This window comes from Dromaius novaehollandiae, chromosome 15 (assembly GCF_036370855.1).
Source record: "Dromaius novaehollandiae isolate bDroNov1 chromosome 15, bDroNov1.hap1, whole genome shotgun sequence".
In the NCBI taxonomy this organism is placed as follows: domain Eukaryota; kingdom Metazoa; phylum Chordata; class Aves; order Casuariiformes; family Dromaiidae; genus Dromaius; species Dromaius novaehollandiae.
The window spans coordinates 15,736,946-15,749,188 of NC_088112.1; the positions used below are offsets into that span (position 1 = coordinate 15,736,946).

General features: G+C 43.2%; 1 long non-coding RNA gene across 4 annotated transcripts; it reads right to left on the reverse strand.

Annotated features, from left to right (window-relative positions):
- Positions 1-1,186: 1,186 nt before the first annotated feature.
- On the reverse strand, positions 1,187-12,243 carry LOC135330030 (uncharacterized). 4 transcript variants are annotated; one of them, XR_010391747.1, is made up of 6 exons: positions 12,047-12,243; positions 9,213-9,781; positions 5,653-7,060; positions 4,775-4,829; positions 2,461-2,531; positions 1,187-1,763 (listed from the first exon to the last, which is right to left on the reverse strand). It is a non-coding gene; the product is annotated as an uncharacterized LOC135330030 (long non-coding RNA). The 4 variants fall into 4 exon arrangements; XR_010391746.1 differs by lacking the exon at positions 12,047-12,243 and having other exon boundaries at positions 9,213-9,801; XR_010391749.1 differs by lacking the exons at positions 2,461-2,531; positions 12,047-12,243 and having other exon boundaries at positions 9,213-9,801.

A 12,243-nucleotide genomic window follows, 5' to 3' on the forward strand; every position in this document is an offset into this window, starting at 1 on the left:
GCTTCCGCCGCCGGGTTAAGGGCAGCGGCGGGAGCCGCAGCGCTGCGGGACGCGGCCTGGCCCGGCCCGGCCTGGCCTGGGGGCGCGAGGGTCTCCTCAGTGTCCCCCAGCTCTGAGGGTCCCCTCAGTACCCTACAGCTATGGGGCCCTCCCTTAGTGCCCCACAAGCACAAAGATCCCCTTCAGCACCTCATGGCCCCAAGGGTCTCCTCAGCACCCCACAGCTATGCCCCCCCCCCCAGCGCCCCACAGCCCCGAGGGTCTCCTCAGCACCCCACAGCCACAAGGACCCCCTTCAGCACCTCATGGCCCCGAGGATTCCCTCATTGCCCCAAAGCTTTGAGGACCTCCCTCACCACCCTATGGATCTAAGGGTCCTGGCAGCTATGAGGACCTCCCTCGGCACCCCACAGCCCTGAGGGTCTCCTCAGCACCCCACAGCCCTGAGGGTCTCCTCAGCACTTGACAGCCACAAGGGTCTCCTCAGCGCCCCATAGCCTCAAAGGCCCCCTCAGTGCCCCACAGCTATGAGAACCCCTCACAGCACCTCATGGCCCCAAGGGTTTCCTCAAGGCCCCAAACTTTTGAGGACCTCCCTCAGCACCCTACGGATCCAAGGGTCCCTCGGCACCCCACAGCCCTGAGCAGCCACAGCACCTCACAGCCCTGAGGGCCTGAGGCCACCTTGGCAGAGCAAGGGGCTCAGCCTCTGCTTGCTGTGAGGGTGGCCTCCCAGCACCCCAGGAGTTAATCCTGCCTGGCAAAGCAAGCTGTGCCCTGTGTGGCTTTCCACATCCACGGCCCACGATTGCAGGGCACGTTTTGTAGCGTTAGGCTTTGCCTGCTTCTCTGTGGCTCTGTTGCGCTGTCGGCAGCCACGGGCTGTGTCAGCCGTTTTGGTGGAAATGCCAAGGCGTGCAGACTGAAGCGTGGCAGTTCATGCAGATGCAGCGTTTTGGGTTTTGTCTGCCATCCCTTGCATTCGCAGCATCACAATAATAACTGCATACGTTTTTGTCTGCAACATAGTCTTTTCTCTGTCTGGGAACCAGGTGCCTAGATAAAGCCACAAGGACAGACTGAGAAAAGTCTCATGATTCAAAGTGCCCGTAAATGAGGGAGGAGCACCCCTGCCACGCTGCCCTCCCACACACAGAGCCTCCCCCCCAAACACACACCTCTTTCTGGTAGAGGATGAACAACTTTGGTCTCAGTGTGGCTCTTTCTCTTGAAAATCTCTTGGCAGTTTTATTGGAGGCCAAAGAATTAAAATAAGAAAAAGCTCTCCGTTCTGCAGGCAAGGCATTTCGCCAGTCACTTGAGTTCCTTTGATGTGCTGTCTTGCCTCTTTGCTTGAAGATGCTAATGCTTTCATCTGACTTCATCCCTGCCAGGTTTAATGCAATGCACCTCGCTAATCCCACGCTATTCCGTACATCATCCTGCACCGCAGGTTCCCTTAATAATGTCTCCAGCTAATGGCATCAGTCAGGGTCTTTTTTTCTGCAGATAGACCGTGATCACGGCTGTATTAAGGAATAAAGTCATGTCACTCACATACAATGCATGTTAAATTACAGTGCAGGAACAAAATACAACTATTTTTGTCTTTTTAGTCAAAAAGTAAGGCAAGAGAAAGAGGGATTACAGCATTCTAAATGTGCTGCTTTCCTAATTGATTCTACAACTTTCTTCTTCCTCTTTTTGCCACTGTAATCATCTCCATCCTTAGAGATCCACATCTTTCCATTCTGTCTTCTTAACTGGAAATTTGAAAAAAAAATCATATTAGAACAAGCAGAGAAAAAACTGCTTAAGAGTCAGAGCTGTTGAACAGTGCCATAGTCTTTCAAATGAAGAGAGAACAATTCTTTGCTACGAATATTTAAAACTGGAGGAATCCTGGGGATGAGATAACAGAGCACAATCCCTCAAAAGCCCCAAGGGAACAGATAAAAAATGCCTAACTGTTTTTTTAATTTCAGACATCTAAATTATCCAACTCTATTGTAAAAGCATATTCAGCAGATTGCCAACTGATTAGCAGTGAAATCTTGCTGCACTTTGCATTGTGCTCCAAAACATAACAACGCACTGAAATTAATGAGGCAATTCTCATCTCTCATGAGGTCAAACCAATTACGTAGGCATAGCTAGCGGGTGCTATCTGTAGGGAAAAAAAAATCAAAACAGCGCCTATCAAGTTATAGTTACACAACCAAGTGCTAGTCTAGGCTTCTGGCAAGAGCCTGATACCATTAGCTATTATTAACCATCTTGTGCAAAGACATAAACTCTCTCAAGAGCCAAGAGAGTTACTAAAGTGGTTACAAAATCACTTAACTTGTACAGTAGACAAATCTTGAGGAGGCCTTGAGGAGTCCTGCCTTTTGCAGGCTCAAGAACACAGCACAGTAAGAGATCACGTTGGGAGGATTTTGTTTGCAATGAAAAACTCACACTCTGAAGAAACTAATGGACTCCGAGCAACGCCAGGACAGCTTTCCAATTTGATCCAATTCACTTACATCCTTGCCAAGGAAAGAAGAAGTTAATGCCCTGAGATAAGACCCTCGTCACAATGTTGTTTAATTACATAAGGCTTCTACTGTGCCTGAGATAAGAACAGGAATTTGTCTACAGTCCAGCTGGGTGCGGCTGCTTAGATCACATTGTGTATTAGAGTAAGAATTAAAAGCAAGAGTTTACTCGAGGTGACTATCACTTCATTAGAACTGGAATAAGTTAACTGATAATGACAACTGATTTTGAAAGTTTTTTTTTCATATAAGTAATAAACTAACATATTTTTGATAGCAGTAGTCCTAAAACAATCTATTTTTCTTGAAAGTGCATTAGTAACATTAATTAAGCCAAACTACTACTCTGAAATCAGTGAGTAAATATTACCAGAACTGCTTTACTGATGAAACTGAAGCAGAGAGATGAACTGACTCACCTAAGAGTACAAAATAAAGTCATCACTTCTAAAATTAGCAAACAAATTCCCTCTCTCCTAATTCTATGTTCATAATTCTCCTTGCAAAAAAGAGTATTTTCCTCATTCAACTTCACTTTCCTACGTATAAATCAAATCATGGGTGACTATATCTGGATTCCGAACTGATACAAAGTTGAAAAATAAAAGGATAATCTTGCAGATAAGACAAAACTGCTACCTTCTCGTGAAAAAGTGGCCCCAAAGTACTTTGTTTGAATCATCTTCCTTAATATTTACTTCATAAACTTGTTCTTACAGGTAAAATGTTGTCTGTCCAGGTTCCCTAGGTACTTCTAACTTCTAGGTGATATGCTATTCTTTACTTTTAACTTCTTGTTCATACAATTTGCATTAACCCTTGATATTGTTGATTATCTCCATTTTGTTATATCAAAATTGCCTTTTTTCCTAAAATAGTATGACCTAGATCCTTACCCATTTGGCATAATTTTAAAAATCTGTAATGCTCATGCATGATTTCCTCTTTTGTTTTGTTTGTGGTTCCTTACACATGGCTGAGTTTTGTTAGCCTCTGGGTTGGACTATGGCCTTTGACTTGGGAACATATTGTAAGTGCTGTGACTAGGTCATGAGCAGCATTGTTTGCTAAAGGTAAAGCTGGGTACACACAGTCATCGTTTAGGTCAATTATGTTTCGTTCCTCATTGGGAATGTGCAGTGACTGTAAGGAGGGTGCAGTGCTTATTCACTTATGCCCCTTCTGTTACAGAGGTGTGTTTGCCTGCAGCTGAGCTGTAGCTTTTGGTTTGGGATAGTGTGTGACAGGGTATGCGCCATGACATCTTGCCGTTGTGCATTTATTCACAGGATGTGCTTGTAGCACTCATGTCAGGGTGGGTTTGGGTTTAAAGTGAGCACATTGCTTTACAGGGTGTGTTTACTTGATTATGTGTTGTATTCGGCAGGGTGTGTCACTGACTGCATGCTGTAATACACAGAACTGCCGTCCAGGAAAAGGAAAAAACATTTTAGAGAAGGAATAGAAAATGGCATAAAGCATTAAAAAATATAAATAACATCATCTGAGAAAATCTTTCTGAAGGGACAGGATGCCCACGTAGGTGAAGAATTTGAATACTAGGGCTGGGCTAAGTATAATCAGTAACAAAAGTTCAGCCCTTCCTCTTAGGATTTTGATAAGCTATGTGTTGACAGTACTTTCCAAACGCCAGAGAACAAAAAGGCAAGCTTTAAGCCATGATGAAGAGTAGTCTGTGTTCATCATTATCTTATAAGTTATAGTTGTCAATCTACTGCAAGACTGGACTATAAATGGACATCAGAATAAATTAGGATCTACATAGCAAAGGACTTAAAGAGGGTCTTCTTCATTGAGTATCTGAGCTTTTCCCTTAAAGAATCCATAATAACAACCTCTCCTCTTCCTGTTCAATATGTAGAAACAATAGCCTGATTATCTGATAGATCACAGGGCTGGCTACAGCTGCCATGTGTATTTTTATGTATGGAGGAGGAGGTCTGTGCGGCCCTGTGGCCTCTTCCTTGTCCTGTGGCAGTGGGCAAGCACTGTGCTGGGCAGTGCTAATGGGAATCTGCAGCTCTTAAAGTCCCTAGGAAATTTACCCTGTTTTTGATATGGTTTCTTTCTCTTTCCTTGTTTGCTTTACTTTTTAGTGTGTCAGGAATTAGCTATGAGAAAGTCATAGTGAGCAGAACATTTTTCTATTTGGTTCCTTTTCTACTGTGGAAATGAACTCCATGAACAAGTTTCAGCTGCTGCCACAGGCTTACCTCATGCTTTCGTAGCCGTCCCTCTATTGATCAGTGTTTGCTGTAGTTCAGGAAGCTGCAAATGCATGAGAGGTCATGGCCAAAGATTCAAGTTAACAGTTAACTAGAGCTAAGTCCTTTAACAGAGGACTTTGAACCTAAGAGAGAGGGCCAAATCTCAAAGACATTTGAGATTAGCAACAAAAAAAGAGTTTGGGATTAGTGCCTGGTTCACAGAGGGAGAATGCACTGTGCTGAGTTAGATGCTTAAATTCTGTGTACTTTGGAAAGGAAGAGTTAGGAAACTAAGGACTGGGAGCATCTGTAGCTAACACACTGAGTGCTGAGATGCCTGCATCAGCCAGTAGGAAATGGTAAGAAGGAAGGGGCTTTTCTATCTCACTCTGAAGCTCTGATTCAAGACCCAAAAGCATTTGCTTATGGGTTTAAGTCACACGTTTGGCATGAACACCTGAATCACTCTTCTTCGTGAAACTATACCCAGAAGAAGAGCCGTGACCTTTGTCTTATGTAATTGCCAAGTGCTTAAGATTACTGCCCCAGAAGTGGGTTTTGGACCTTAGGACTTGAGAGGACTGGGAGTGCTGTGAGAGGCTTTAGGGCATTCAGAGAATGAAGAGAAATGCCCTATGCCCTGCTTCTTAAAGCTGAGCCACTGTGAAGCCAGGAATGAAAAGTTCCTGGTGCCAGAACAGAGTGCCCAGTTAGGAGTCTTAGCTGGGCAACAGGGGCATATTGGAGCAGGGATCTAGGGGGTCCGTGACTGACTAATGTTAAATGAGTAAGCACTCTCGAGGTCCCCCACTGCCTCATACTCTGAGCCCAATTCAGTCACAGCATGCCTAGGAAATTGAGTCCTTAAAACCTTATCAACATACCTGCTTTCTGGATAGGCCTAAGCAAGAAGTAGCTGCCTGAATTCAGCCTGGTCGGAGGAGCAGGACTTCTGAGCACAAAGAGGCATTAGACCTTTTGGCGCCTGAAGAAGCTGTTGTCAGAAACCGTAGGCACTTACAGCATCTGACATAGCTGGGATGGGGGAGGCAGAGCTTTCCTGGGTTGCTGTCAGGAGCATAGGCGCCAGCAGTCTGCATAAGTTGCACTTCAGTGCCTGAGTGTTATTTTGGATTTCTCCCAGAGATCTTGCACTGGCATGCTCTCAGTGGGGAGTCAGCGTGGAAAGCTAGGCAGGGACTAGTGATGCTGAGTGCCTGGCTTGCTGCATTAAGAATGACCTTCTCAAAATGAGCAGCTTCTTCCTAGATATGAGTTGTGGAAGCCAGCCTGGGCCTCTTGAGTGTATGGTCAGCCTGTGATCAGGTCTGTGTCTAGCAGGAGGGAATGGCAGCAATACATGACACCTGGCATTTTTCAACAGAATGACTATCTGAGTATTCAATAGCACTGGGTCATCACAAAGACCCATAGGCAGGGAACAAGTTAAACAACCCAAACCTTTATCAAGGAGGAATTTTTCAAAGAAGGTACTAGAAGCTTTGTTGGAAGACTTGCCAAATCCTACTTCAGCAATTTGTGGATATCCAGTCAAGTTATTGCAGCTTAGCAAGTTCTCACCCATCATTTGAGCCATTGGAACTGGCCGCGTGTGTGAGATGTTGAATAGCACCTCACTTTTGGCATGCTAGTCCATGCTGCCTTATCAGCTTTCTCAGTGGTTTCCTCTAGATATTGTATAGTGTTCAGGGAAATCAGTAAGCCCAGTGGGACTTTTCAGGCAAGAGATAGAGTCTTTTTCCATCTTTTTCATAGGAAGGACATGGATTCATAATTGCTTCTTCTGTGAGTTGCTAGCATGTGGCCTGTTCTGTGACTGACACTTGAGTTTTCATGACTCTTGCTTGGTCCTTTGCCAGTCCTATGATGACTGAGGTTTTCTCAGTGCTAACGCATGTGTTGCAGAAGTCAGGGAGTGGCTGGAGAAGATCTTTTTAAAAGAGTTTTTTTTAACCCTCTAATGAACAAAGACAGAAGAGATTGGCTCTGGCCTTCTATTGATTTCATCTGCGGTCTATGCACTCCACACTCCTGAAATGTCATTGTTAGCATTTGATTCACCAGGATCTGGCCTCTGGAGTCAGTTTTGGATGCCCAGCTTCAGATGACCTGGAATCCAATTTAGCATCTGCCCTCGAGGCTGATTTCAGCTGAAGTTGCCATTTGGCCAAACAGATATTCCAAACTGGTAATCATCTTCTTTAAGGGTTGGCATCTCTCTTAATATATGTTTTAGCATATATTAAGAGAGATGGAGAGAGAGAGAGGATGCTGTAAATACAGAGACAACAGGAAAAAAATGACAAATTATGTAACACCAAAGAGAGAAACTGCTTAAGTTATGAGTAACTAGGAGAGGGGGATTGGGAAGAAATGAGAGCAGATAATGCTCTCATTGCCCTCTCAATGAGGGTAGACTTCTCCAGGGGCTTAGAGACGAGGATGAGAGGTTTCAGCTTGTGGCAGAAGGAAAGAGGAGATGAAGCTGGGGAGCTGACTCATTAGAAATGAAATTCAAGTGCAGACAGCAAAGGTCCTTTTCAAATGACAGTGAGTATAATCAGAAATTATCAAACCAGGTTGACTTGAACAAGCAACATATACATACAGAAAACTCCCCCTGCCTATGGAGGAAGCCAGGCCTAGCAGTTTCCACACTTTACCCTCGACAGAGAAGCCCCTTTCAGCCTGCCCCCTATAAGGCCACTTGATGGTTCTTGCTCCCGTGTTTTGCAGAAGAGGAGCACTGCCCTTTTCACACAGTGGTGATAAGCCTGCAGTGGAGCTAGCTGAGTTTTATTTTAATTGGACTTTTAAACTTTTTTCCTGGCACTTTATGAACGGAAGGGATCGGTCTGACTCAGAGACTGGGCTATTTCCAAGCATTAATCTTAGCTGCCGTATGTTAATGTAGTTTGGCTGTGCTGCATCCTATGGTGTAGAGTAAGATGTTTGTATCCTTGCATCTCTGGTGTTAGAGTCTACTGAAGGGAATACATCTGATATATTGGCAAATTCTGATCATCTGATGTTCAATCTACAAACATTTGACCAAATTCTGTGAGAAAAACATTTTTATAAAAAAATCCATATTCTGTTCTATTAAAATACTCCCAAAGTTCACATTTTATCATTCTATAATAGTGATTGCCAAAGTGGTAATGTCTGGGGCAACTCTTTGGCCTGTGCTGACTCTGAAATCTGCATACAGGTTTTGGTTATCACAATATTGAGTCAAAGGTACTAAACCTTGGTATATTGGGTTGGGTTCAGTGATACAACAGTTTGCCCCTTCCCTTTTAGTTGTCTTGGAAGTGTGGTTACAACAAAGACATAAACAAAGATGATTATTCTGTTCACCAAGGCTTTTCCTAACGCACTAAAATATGGGTCTCTCATCGTTTGTGTTTCACTTCTCTACACTCTCTCATGAATGGTTACGTTCTATGATGATTATGTTCAAACTTTATCCGTCCTTTGAGCATGCACACACAAAGTATTCGGTGACTGCCTGCCTATTCTTCAATGTCATCTTGCTCATGCATTCTCTTCCCTGAAATCATGACAGGAACAACCCTATGGATGAAAAAGAGAGAAGTTTCCAATTCCACTTACTGAAATGGAATTTCCATGCTGCCCTTTTTCCGCGTTGGTAGATGTTTTTTGCTAGGGACAGTAGTGTAAACAGTGTCAGAGATGCGACAACTTCATTGCAAGGTTATTCACAGAGGCTAACATTAGCATAATAAAGCTAATTTTCCTAAATTCCCTCTCTAGCCTAAGTACGAGAAAGGTTCACAGGGCCACTGCCACAGAGCAGTTCAGACCAGGACTCTAAGTAACCTCTTTCTGTGGAGTACAGAGTGTATCCAGAGAGATTAACCGCTTGAGCTTAAAATGTGCAACTTGCCCATATACTCCCAGTGACACTGTCACAGACACACTGGTCTTTTCTGCTGACGTGGAGAAAGAAGTTCTTGATCGGGTAGCCAGAGATTTATTGTTCAGGACAACTTTCCTCAATTCTGTTCCCAGCTCAGCAACTGAATTTTCCAGCAGTCCTGTACAGGGATTCCTCGGACCTTAGCTTTCTGTATGGGAAATGGTGTAAGTTATTATGTTCATTAATGGAAGACATTTCTCCAGAAGTCGTAGAAGAAGGCAGAGATTTGATGGACAGCTGATGGTCACTCAACAATGAATACAAAAGGCTTAAAGTCAAGGTATTGGCTTGTGATAGTATGGGCTAAAAATTAACGAATCTCTCCCTTCCAGTGTGAGAGAAGCTAGGCACACAACTTTCCCAGACTGCAGGGAAATTTTATGCGCACATTTTACATTTTTCTATTTCCCCAAAGCAAACGCTGAAACAGCCAGGCCGACGTTTGCGAGCATATGACTGACGAACAGTACGTACACTTACCGTCCAGAGACTCGTCAGAGTGACAAGCGGAGCTGTAGAAGATAGAGATGACTCATGATTGGAGCTTTATGTAAATGAGGAACATCTTCTGTTGCTTCCTGTTGTACCAATAAGGCCACGTAAAGTTCACGTCGGTGACGTTGCAGTCGCATACCCCTTCTGTCCTTGACACAGCGTAGGGATAGAGCGCAAGATAGGTGTGATTCCCCCAGAAAGATCAAAGCTGCTAGTGAATCTGAATGTGAAATCCCTGAAACATCAGGCCAGAAATTCATTCCCAGCAGCAATGCCCGGAGAAAGTTTGCTGTTGCCTTTTGCTGTCAGTTGCAAAAGTGATTGAGTCTCTTACCACTGACCAAAAATTTTGAGGAAGAGCCACATAAGGGAGAAGTTGCGGATTTCAGTGAAGTGTTCTCTCCTTGGGAATTAATCTCTTATAGTAAGATTTATGGGTCCTCTGTGACAAAGCTAGTAATCTCATTTAGCTTATCCAAAGCATGAGGAGAAGTCTACTGCTACATGGCGTAATATTGTGCCCTCTCAGAATGGCCTCTTGTACGCAGTGTACCCTAGGCAAGAGCAAAGAGGAGGAGTGGAAGAGTAAAAAAGCAGTGTGGTTGAAGTGTGTCTATCCAAAGCCACAGATAATGTTATTCCAGGTGGAAGGCCAAATTCTTTATGACTCACCCCCACAGAAATCAAGCTGGAGTTTATGGAAGGCAATGGAATTAATCTAAAAAGTCCAACATCTTGACCCCCTTAGCTGTCTTATTTCTAGGGCGCAATGACTCATGTGTATGTGTATTGCTAGCAGATACAGCGTAGCATGACTACTGCAGGTGACTGCAGAGAGCCAAAAGGAGTTAAAATGTCGACAAACTAGAAAGCATTTGTCTTGCGTTATCTACATTGTTTAAAACCAGAAGGAAGATTTAATTGACCTGAGTGGGAGTTTTACTTGAGTAAGGACTTCAGGAGCTGAAATTAGAGATAAAAAATCATCTACTTCACTAGCCCAGAGATCTCAGAAGAATTACTCCCTCTATTTACTTTATGCAATTCTCTTCAGAGAGATGCAAGTACCTTCCCTCAAATCCTTTCAGAGACCATACCACTGTTTCTCTATTTTCAGCCTATTTCTTCTTATATGTGATTCCATTCATTTATCTGTAGTTACTATCTGGCTGAAATGCTATAACCAGTTTTTTTTCCTCCATTGAAGGCACTATAAATGCAGATCATACTTTGCATTAATCCTAATTTGATAATGCTAAGTACATTTGGTTCATTTATCTTTATTTCATTTTTTCCTTCTCTAATTGGTCCAAACCTCCATATGTGGCAACCAGTCCTATCTATTTTAACCCTGCTTTTGCTAGTATTCCTGTTGAATTAATCTGCATGCTTTGACTGCCAGGGAAGTCTGCAGCAAACTTCCTAGACAAGTGATGAACTGATTCAACTTGTATTTCTCACTGAGTTTAAAGGTCAGTCTTATGATGCCAAGAGTTCTTCCATGAGCTAAGTCCTTCATGTATTTTTGCTCTTTTCATTGCCCATTCTCCATTCTGTCCCGCAATGTAATGGTTGATAATTGCACCCTTTTCAATGGTTTATCTCCCAGTCCATTGAAAGTAGAACTTTTTCTCAGCAGAAGGCTGACTCATAAGGTATGCTGCCTTCTATCCTTAGAAGTAAGTGAGTCACTAATGGATTTTTCATTATGCATTCAAGTGCAATAGATTGAAATTTTGTCCTAACAGTCTAGTCCTGAGTTAGTGTCGCACAGTCTTTTCGATTTGGTGTTTTAGTTACGTCTCACCATGGCTCTGTGAGATACAATAGATGCTGTAAAATATACAAAATAGCTATTTTGTGTTATATGCTATGAGTATTGCTGTTAACTTTAGCAGCACTGTGGTTTCATGCTGTGTGCTGTGCGCTTATCCAGCTAAAATAATACGCAGCTTCCTTCGCACTTACAATATAACATGCTTTACCGTGTTTTTTGAGATTTGTTTGAAAGCCAAGGAGATTAGGAGGTAACTAAAATAATATGAATCATTGGTACTATTGCATTAATTGTCATAGTCCTTTTATTCTTGCAACATTAATTCGCTAATCTTTCAAACACTCTGAAGATTCACCACATCTCACAATGGCCCATGAAAGAAAGCTAAGTGCTATTATTTATACTTCATAAACATGAGAGTTGAGGTTGGGGGAGGTTAAGTTACTTGTCATAGGGAGACGATGGGACTACTGTGGATGAAACCCAGGAGTCCTGAACATTGTTTTTTATAGAGCAATATTTTGTATGAAAGATTTTGCTGTATTCACAGTCACTGGTATGTAACTTTGAGTCATGTCAATGTTAATGAGCATTTGGCAGAGTTCTCTCTGTAAAGTTGCAACGTAGCCTGCAATTCACAGGAGAGTGGCGGTTTTTGCATATGCATGTTGTACGCTGTTAAACTGGCTTTGCAGGGTATTTGGGGGGGGAGGTCTTGAATCTCTCTGATACCAGCAGAAGCTGTTGTTTAAAACTGTATGGTGAGGATGCAAAAGGGTTGCTGCTAGGGTGGTTGCTTTTTCCTTCATTACACAAAAGTGGATATGCTGCAATGACAAGTTTGTAAATCATAGCTAGTTCCGTTCTCACACCACCCAATAACCTCACAATTTCTCTGTCACCTTCCTGAAGACCTTGGGAAGATAGGATTTATGATAAAAATTGGAGTTGAAATGCTACATGTATATCAAAGCTGAAAATAGGTAGCTGGATGACCTTTTGCAGTTTGAGCAAACGCACTCATTTCCTTTACGTTACTTACTGTTTCCCTCCGACGCTTGGCATAATAGGAAAATCCTCCATGGCTGTTGTCATTAATCAGCAGCTCCGCTGTGCTGCCTCCTGCCCCTTTCAGTGCACAGCGCAGAACAGCTCGGCAGGCTCGTGCTGGGGGATCGCTCTTTCTGAGCCGTCAAGCATCAGTGCCCCAGAAACTTGAGTGTTTCGGTTCAGCTGCAA